Source organism: Cupressus sempervirens, chromosome 5 (genome assembly GCF_028749045.1).
Source record: "Cupressus sempervirens isolate cs-2001-9-10 chromosome 5, ASM2874904v1, whole genome shotgun sequence".
In the NCBI taxonomy this organism is placed as follows: Eukaryota; Viridiplantae; Streptophyta; class Pinopsida; order Cupressales; family Cupressaceae; genus Cupressus; species Cupressus sempervirens.
In genome coordinates, this window is record NC_143122.1 from 622,595,880 (window position 1) to 622,605,022 (window position 9,143).

Genomic DNA, 9,143 nt, shown 5'->3' on the forward strand with positions numbered 1-9,143 from the left:
CAAGTGCTAGATGCAAGCTTCACCCTTAGCGTCGCTTTCTAGATCACCACAATGACACACTGGAACAACAGCCATTGTCAAACCACACTCCTAAATTTGTGCTAATGGAGTGAGAAAGAAAAGCATCTTTAGGGAATCGTGCATAGCAAACAGGCTACTACTTCATTCCACTCTTATAGATCCAATGTGATTAATTTCATTTGGAATTTGTTACTGCATTCATCCTTTTCTCACTCTTGGAAATGGTTCTATTCAATGGTCACAGGGAGCTTCTAATAAAAAAAGCTCTATCATCACTCATGATAAGCAACCCAACTGCTAGACAACAACTTTCCTTTCAGATCACTTTCCAGGTAACCACAATGACACGTTCGAATAACAATAGCTGCTAAACCATTCATCAAATTGTGCCAATGAAGTTTCATAGAGATGACTTTGGGGAGCCTTTGCATAGCAATCGAGATGCTTTTTTGAACACTAGCACTGATTCTATTGCAAGGTCACTAGGAGCTTTTGTTATCAAATCTTCCATTAGCCACGATAGGTTCATAACAAATTGCTAGAATGCCAAGCAGCCACCTAATGCTAGACGAGGGCTCACCATTAGATCAACTTAAAAATCGTTGAACAGAAACACTATAGAATGGAAACTGCTGCCAAGCCTCTTTGAAAATTGCATTGGTTGAGTGATCGAAGAAGATGATCTAAGAGAGAGTCCACAAGTAGGCATTCATTGGGGGATTCAACCACTGTATTTTTTTTTTTTAACAATTTGGTTTGGTAAAAATTTCAACCAACTCCTCAAATTTTTCCACCAAGAATTGGTTGAAATTTTGACCAACCCTTTGGTCGTGACCATGGCATCCTGGTCATGGGATGGGCCACATTTGGTCAAATTTTTGACCAATTCTTGAAAGTTTTCCACCAAGAATTGGTCAAAATTTTAACCAACCCTTTGGTGGTAACCATGGCATCTTGGTCATGGGATGGACCACATTTGGTCAAAAAATTTACCAATTCTTGAAAGTTTTCCACCAAGAATTGAACAAAATTTTCACCAACTCTTGGAAAGTTTCCACAAATATTTGCTCAAAATTTTGACCAATAATGACAAATTTTGGTCAGTAAAAATATGATATTTTTGAAAAATGTGTTCATCAAACTTTTGACAAACCTACAATTTGGTCAATTTTTTGATGAGAAAAATTGCGACGAACTGCTTGGTCAAAATTTCAACCAACATGGGTCAAAATTTTAACCAAAATTCATCAAAAATTGGGTCCAAATTTACAAGTGTGAGGAGGGTTTTGCAGGGGTAGGGGATCATTTAGTGGATGGTTTTGAGGGGTTACTGGATCATTTGGTGGAGGGTTATGAGGAACATTGTTACCTGGCTCAGTATCATCATTTGGGTCAACCATACCTATTAAATTGCAAAACATAATTTCTATTAAAAAAACCTAGATTTCAACAATTTCTACTAAAAAAACCTAATTTTTAACAAATTCTATTTAAAATAACTACTTTATACTAAAATTCATTCAAATAATTAAATAATACAAAAAAAAGCATTACCTATATATAATATCCATTCCTATATCCAATACCCAAAATGGAGCAGCTCAAACAAACAAACAAACCAAAAATTGAAATGCCAAAAATTGCTCTCGAGTTTTTTTTCTAAATTTTATGTCGCAGGTTTTGGGTATCCGATTTCATATTAGATACCAAATATGATATCAGACACCAGATATGATATCAGACACTAGATATGATATTGGGTACTTGATAACGGATTGGATATCTAAAAAGGCTTGGCCCAAACTTTTTAGCCTTGATATCAGGATGGGTGGAAAAAAGTCAAAGCAAATTTTGAAATGCTTTTAGACATTTTCAAACTCCACTTTTTTCACATTGCTACTTTTTGGCACACCATGATCCTGCACATACCCTAGAGGCTTGTTGAGAAATGTGTTATCTTCTATAGTAACCAATTTTGGTATAGATTCTAACATCTTATTTTGAGCAGATCCATTATTAAAGCAGTCACAATTGTTTAAGATGTTTTTGAAATAATCTACAAATACTTCTGCTATATTTGTGGGATTTTCGATAATGTTACCTTCTGCATTTTTAATCTTTGTGATTTTGTTTCTAGCTCTATTTATAATAGTGGTGTTATGGAAAAATTTTGTATTACGATCCCCTTCTGCTAACCACGTTTCTCTTGATTTTTGTCTCCAAAAGATCTCTTCTTTTGCCAATATTTCCTCCAGTTTTAAAAGTAATTCTTTTTTTTTAAGGTATTTCTCAATATCCATTCCCTTTTTTATCACTTCATTATTTAGTATTTTTAGGTTTTCTTCATTATCTAATTTTTCTTTAAATATATTATTAAAGTGTGTTTTGTTCCATTTGAGTATATGTTCTTTGATCATTTTTATTTTTGACACAAAGCAATACAATTTTAACCCTTTGAAGTTTCCTTGGGACCACTATAGTTTAATGAGTTCCATGAAATTTTTGTCAAGAAACTACATTTTTTCTCATTTAAAAGGATTTCTTAAGTGTTTTTTTGGTTCAATTAATTGCAACCTTACTGGATAATGATTTGATCCTATTATTGGTAAGATTGTTGATTGTAGTTCCATATCTATGTCTCTTAATTCCCCTCTAAAGAAAAATCTATCCAATTTTTCTGCTATGTAGGTAAAAAAATTAGTTCTATTATTCCATGTATAAATTATTCCATTATTAGTTGGGATATCTAATAAGTTATTTTGTTATTTCCACCTCTTGAAGTTTATAGAAGCTTGTGAGATGTGTTACATCCCAACATATTTTTCTTCTAGATTTAAAATAATATTAAATTCCCCTCCTATTAGTATGTATTCATTATGATGATTTCTAATGAACATGCTTATTTCTTCCCATTAGTGCTTCTTTTTTGCAATCTGTGTTGGTCCATATATATTTATTAGGGTAATTTGGTTATTCCTGATACTCTTGATTTTACAGCCCATCTAGTTATGGTTCGAAGTTATCATATCTAAGGTTATCTTCCTAGGATTCCATATCATGCCTAGCCCTCTTGAGGCTCCTCTTGATTCCTGCAGTATTATATTCCAGCTACACATTTTCCTTTCTAATTTAATTCCTTCTTTTTTATTTAGTTTAGTTTCTTGTATTAATATGATATCAGTTTTAAATAGAGATATATTTTAGTTTAATAAGAGTTGTTTGCTAGGTGCATTAAGGCCCCTAGCATTCCAAGTTGTTATCCTCATATTGTTCTAGGAAGGCTCTTCCCCTTCCCTTCTTTTAGGATTTGAACTATCTTTTGCTACTCTTTAGCCTAACCATATGCCTTTCTTAATTCTTTTAATGATTTCCTCCCTCATTTTGACTTTTACTTTCCACATTTTGGCATCTTTGTTCCATCCTAATTTATTGAGATGCCCAGGTTTTCTAGATTCTCCTAAGCATTTTTATGCTTGTTGTTTGGTTTTATCCTTCCTCGTTGTCTTTTTCTCTTTCTAATTCTTTGATAATTTGTTTTGCTAGATCAATCTGTGTTTCATATCGTTTAGTATATTCCTCAATTTGTGTGCTCTCTTCATCTTCTTTTTCACATATATTCCTTTGTTTTATATCCATCAGAATTCCATATTCTTCCCAAATTTTCCATATACCTTTCTCATTGTCTTCTGCTAAATTTTGACAAATGCTCTTCTCTGGAGTTCTTCATATTATAGCTTTTCTTTCAGAGATAATATCTATTGTACTTTTTATGTGTTCTTCTGACTCCCTTGTTTCTATGTTGGTTTGAAATCCAAAAGGGTCTGATACATTTGTTGGAGTTTTCAAGAATTTACAAGTCTCTTTTTTGGCTTTTTTCCTTATGGTGATATTGCTCCATTATGTTGAAGATGCTAGAGGAACTAATCCTTCTGTATTTTTTTCTTCACTAACTGCTATATTTGATTCCCCATTATTATTATTTGTTTTCTTCTGAAGTTTTTATTGTTCTAGATATCCCTTTTTGTTGTATTGGGGTGCTCATGTCTGTATGTTTCAAGTCCTCTTTTTTGAAAAGCCAGGACTTTTCTTTGTCCTCAATATCTTGTATCTTTGTCTGCTCTTGTTCAAGATTCTCTTTATTTTTATTATGAACTGTCTTGATATCATCTTCCTGATTCTGATCCTTTTTCAGCTATTGCTTTTCCTTTTCTATGCTTTTTGTGAAGGCTTTTTTTGATCCTTTGTAATCTCTAAGATTTTTCTTTGCTTCTCTTTTTTTTATCCTCTTTTAGTTTTAGGATCTCTATATGATCTATGGCATCATTGGTTTTGAGTGTGATTTCTTCATTGAGTTGCTTAATACTTCTAATATTCTCCTTCTATTTTTGTCATTTCTAATTTTGGTCGTTTTGAATCTTCTTTTAACCTTGCTACTTTTCCATTTAATGAATTGAGGAGTATGATTCCTTCCCTTTATCTCCTTTGTATTATTTGATTGATGTCTTCTTCTTCTAAATTTTTTGATTTCTTCTCAATGCTTTTGAGTACACTCTATATGATCTTAGGTTCTGTTATCTCACCTTCTTCAAACTCCTTGTTGTTAGTTACTATTAAACTATTTATTTTGTTTTCTTTACTAATATCTCGTCTATTGTTGTCCTTTCTTTTGTGGTCAACTCTGGTTGTTTTTTTTCTCTATTATTATCCAATCTAATTTCTTCAAAGTCTAAGCCATTTGTTTCCCTCCTTCTCCCTTCCTTAAGGTATTTTAGAGATCTGATTTTCGTTAGGTATTTGGTAAAGTTGATATAATATAATGACCTATTTGTGATAACTTTAATTTGATCTTGATTGTGGAGTTCAGGTTCTAGGTTTACTAAGAGTTTTATTGTCATGGATTTAGAGTGATGTTGTTCATAACCTTGGATTCCACCTAGTATCTCTCCTATTTGGATAAAGATATTGATGTCGAATAATTCAGATGGAATATTATTTAAAGATACCCATATAGGTAGATTAAGTGAATTCATTGTTATTTAATTAAAGTTGGGTTTCCATTTCAAAAAAATTAGACTATAACCGTTTATGAGTTTAAGGGCACAAAAAAGACCTAAAATTTAAATCTATGCAATGTTGATACACTAAAGAATTGGAAAGAAAAGAGATACTTACCTATTTAGGATCCATAGATTTGAACCCTTTCACCATTTTGGATCTTTCTAATTTTAGTCATGTCCATACAGCGTACAAACCATTTCTTTCACTCTTGAACCATTTATCGTCACTATTTTTGTTGCTAATAATGATTGTGGTGTCCACCTTTGTTTCTATTTTTTGGTTTGAGTGTGGTTGTAGTAAGTATGGTTTATAATAAAAATTTTCCAAATTGAAAGTGGGGTTGATAAGATGAAGTCGATTTATCTGCAGGGATAAATTTTGATAAGGTTTTTGTATGGATACCCAGGTGAGGATTGATAGGAACACTATTAGCTTCTAAAACTTTAAATGGTTTAGGGTATGTCAATGTGTCAGAGAAATTTAGGGTTTTTTTATCCTTAGATGCGATGTTGGATTTTATGTTGTTCACTTTCTCGGAGGGTGATTTTTTTGTTGAAGTACACTTTGATTGAGAAATCCTTGCATAGTTGGTCTTCTTAAAGAAGATAACTTATTTTCTCTGTCTATCTCCTTCGCCATTATTCTATAAAATTCTTCCTTGATTGCCCTTGTTTGATTTGTTTGTTGAAGTACACTCTAATTGAGAAATCCTTGCGTACCTAGTCTTCTCAAAGAAGATAACTTATTTTCTCTGTTGAAGTACACTTCGATTGAGAATTCTTCCTTGATTGCCCTTGTTTGTATTTTTCTTTAGATTTTTCTTTTTTGAAACTCCCTCCATGGACGAACTTGCTTCCATCCTTCATCTTCAAGAATGTTTCTTTCATTATTTGCAGATTCGAGCATTTGAGGATTAGGGTTCTAAGTTGTTTCCTTGCAAGTCTTTTAGCAGTGTTCTTCTATTTCTCTGATTTGTTCTTCATGTCGCTGGACTAAAATATCAAACTAATTTTTTAGGGGGAGTTGTTCCAGCTTAAATTTCTTTGTAATGTTCGCCGGATTTGCATCATGGCCTGATTTTTTTTGCGCACACGATCTTCAATATTTTAGGATAATATTATTACGATTTCCTAAGAACTTCCTGCTATTCGCTATTTTCGCTTTGTCTATCATATTCACTATCTTCAATAACTCTATATTAAACATCATTATTGTATAACTTTTATTATTAAAAAAAAAAATTATCTCTAACCCTCTAGTGGTAAGTTGAAATCATACATGTAAAACAAAACAAAATGAATTTCTTAAAATCAAATCCAAAACACTTTTCAAACATGTTACAAACTACCTTAAAAAGGTCGATAATTATATAAATATTAGAATCCAATAGCTTAATGACACATTGTAGTTTTCATGCGGAAAGTACAGATAATAGTACCAATTTTGTAAGTGAAAAATCAGGGTTGGTTGCTTTATTAAAATTCTAATCAGAGGAAACACTATTGCATTGCTGTGAAAACCATATATTTGTGCATGGACCACGTGATTTCTCACCGTCCATGTATTAGCTTTATTCTGAGTACAAATTTAAGCTTTTGAAGTTGATTTATAACCGCTCCCAAGGCATGCCTTCAATACAAACAAAAATTTAAAACCTGCTACCAAAAGTGAAAGCTTTTCTTAAATTTAAGCAAATATTTTCTACCAGTGATGTTTCCTTTTGCTTGGATCCAAAAGCTTCATTCTCCAATATAGAAATGAATAGAATAATATCCTTTGGTTTGTTCGTCGCCTTAGGTTATAATATGTATTTCCCGTATCCTAAAATACTATCAAGTATATTGGATAACTCCATTATAATAGTTCCTCAGCTTTTGCTATGCAGAACCAATTTGTTTCCTAGAATCACAAACTTATTTGTACTACTGCATTGTTTTGTAGAGTTTTCTGCATTCTATTGAAGAGTCTTTGTTGCATTGTCAAGCGTAGAGTTTTAAGCATCTTCACTGTAGTGTCAAAAGTTGAAATGTCCAACAGGCTTCAGCCAATTGTTCAAGAAAGCAATGAAACCTCCCATTGCTGTAGAAAACATGCATTTAAGTTCTTGTGGGGCTGTTTTGGATGTTGCAAGAAGAAAAATTTAGTGGGTCGAAGAGAAAATTGGTATCCAAGAAATGCATGGAAGAATGTTGTGAGATTGAAGAATAATTGTCAAAAGAGGAAGAATAATTGTCAAAATAATAGCTTTCAGTATGACCCACTTAGTTATTATCTAAATTTTGATGAAAGTTATAATTATTATCATTCTTATCAAGAGTCTTGCAAAGAGTCTTAAAGCAATGCATGCTTCTGTTGCAACAAAATGCTGCCTGCTTCTGTTGCGATTCGCATGGCATGGAGTTGTATATATATGTTTTTCGTAAGGTGATAAGTGTGCAAGGATATCATCTTCTTTGTTACAATGAGGAGAACTATCAGCTTTCTTCAAGTTGAAAATATGGTTTTAGTAGTGTTCCACAATGTAGTGAATTCTACCTTTAGAGTTGTGATCTCTGACTTATCTTAGATGTAAGAGTTCATAAGGATAATGGTACTTCGTGGTTGATCCTGGGAATAATGGATTTGGTAAGAGAATGTTGTATTTCCAATAGTTTATCTTTCTCTTTGAGATGATCACTAGAATATTAGACGATCATCTTGTGTCTGTATAAATTTTTAAGTTTGAGGATAATCTCAAAACAGCTATGTGAAGCAAGATTTCGGTATTTAATTTTTCTCTTTATCTTCTATGTTAATCTTTATAAGTGCAAAATAATGGTGTCGATAGGAAAAAAATAAAGGTGACAAATTATGTAATGGGTGTCTTGTGAAAATCAAAAATAGAATGGGGCATGTTAAGTATTATATGTACCAGCAGCTTTAAAAATGTAAATTAGTTTTACATTTTGTGGGAAGGATATTATTTCAATTTTTTTTTTATATGTTTGGTATATACAGTGAGAAAGTAAGAAGAAATATGGATGTAAAATTAAAAAATGAAGGCAAAAAGTTTAAGAACATATTGAATGGAAGATAAAATGGTGTGGAAGGAAAGTCCAGAAAATAATTTGGAAGAAAATAAAATATTTAGTTGGTAATCAAAAAAAATTAGTAATGATTATTTTATTTCAATTCTTTACATCTATAGTTAAGATTCTCTATTCTAAATAATTTTACAAGCTCTAAGATTTTAAGACAAGTGTTGATATGTCAAGTGTTTTCCCAAACTCCCTTACTTTTTCATTTCAAAGTAAACTTTATAAGGTCCCTAACTTTACTCACCACTTAATTTCAAAACCTTTGTAGTTGGTAAGTTGAGAAGAAGTTCAAAATTGTTTAAATGTATGTCAAGCTTTGGGTTGATCATCAACTCCCTAAGTATGAATATGCATCACTTCAAAAAAGTTATCTTGACATAAAAGTGATACATGTGGAGAACTTAATGTTTATTGAGATACAAAAAGAACCTAATCAAATCAATGTGAATTTAAATGTGTTCATGATAATTGCTAACTTGAACCAAACTAAGATGCATGTTTTAAAAAGGTGATGTAGGAAGAGAAATCATTCATTATGTGTAACTTGGATGAAACTCATAGCATCTGAGAGTTGGGAGAATAAAAAGGTGCATGCATGGAAGCTATCTAAGTCATATAAAGAAGTCTTTCTCTTTGTTGTAATAGTTTGAGGTGTAATTATAAATTTTCCCAATTTTCTATTTAAGGTAAAAATAGTGAATCCTCCCCCCTATATTTCATCTAGTATTTTTTACGCTCATATCTTCCATTCCTATACATGGCCAAACCAAATATTGGAAAACCACATTATCAATTCCATGTACTTCTTATTTAATGATCTTGCACCCATCATACATATAGTTGTAGATAATGGTTGAGGTAGGATTTTTTATACAAAGGTAAGCCATGAACAGATTCGAGAAATTATTAATAGATTTAGAGAAAGTTTTAGATAACTAATTGAAAAGAAAAAATTTGATAATAAACTTTTATAATCCCCTGGTTTCC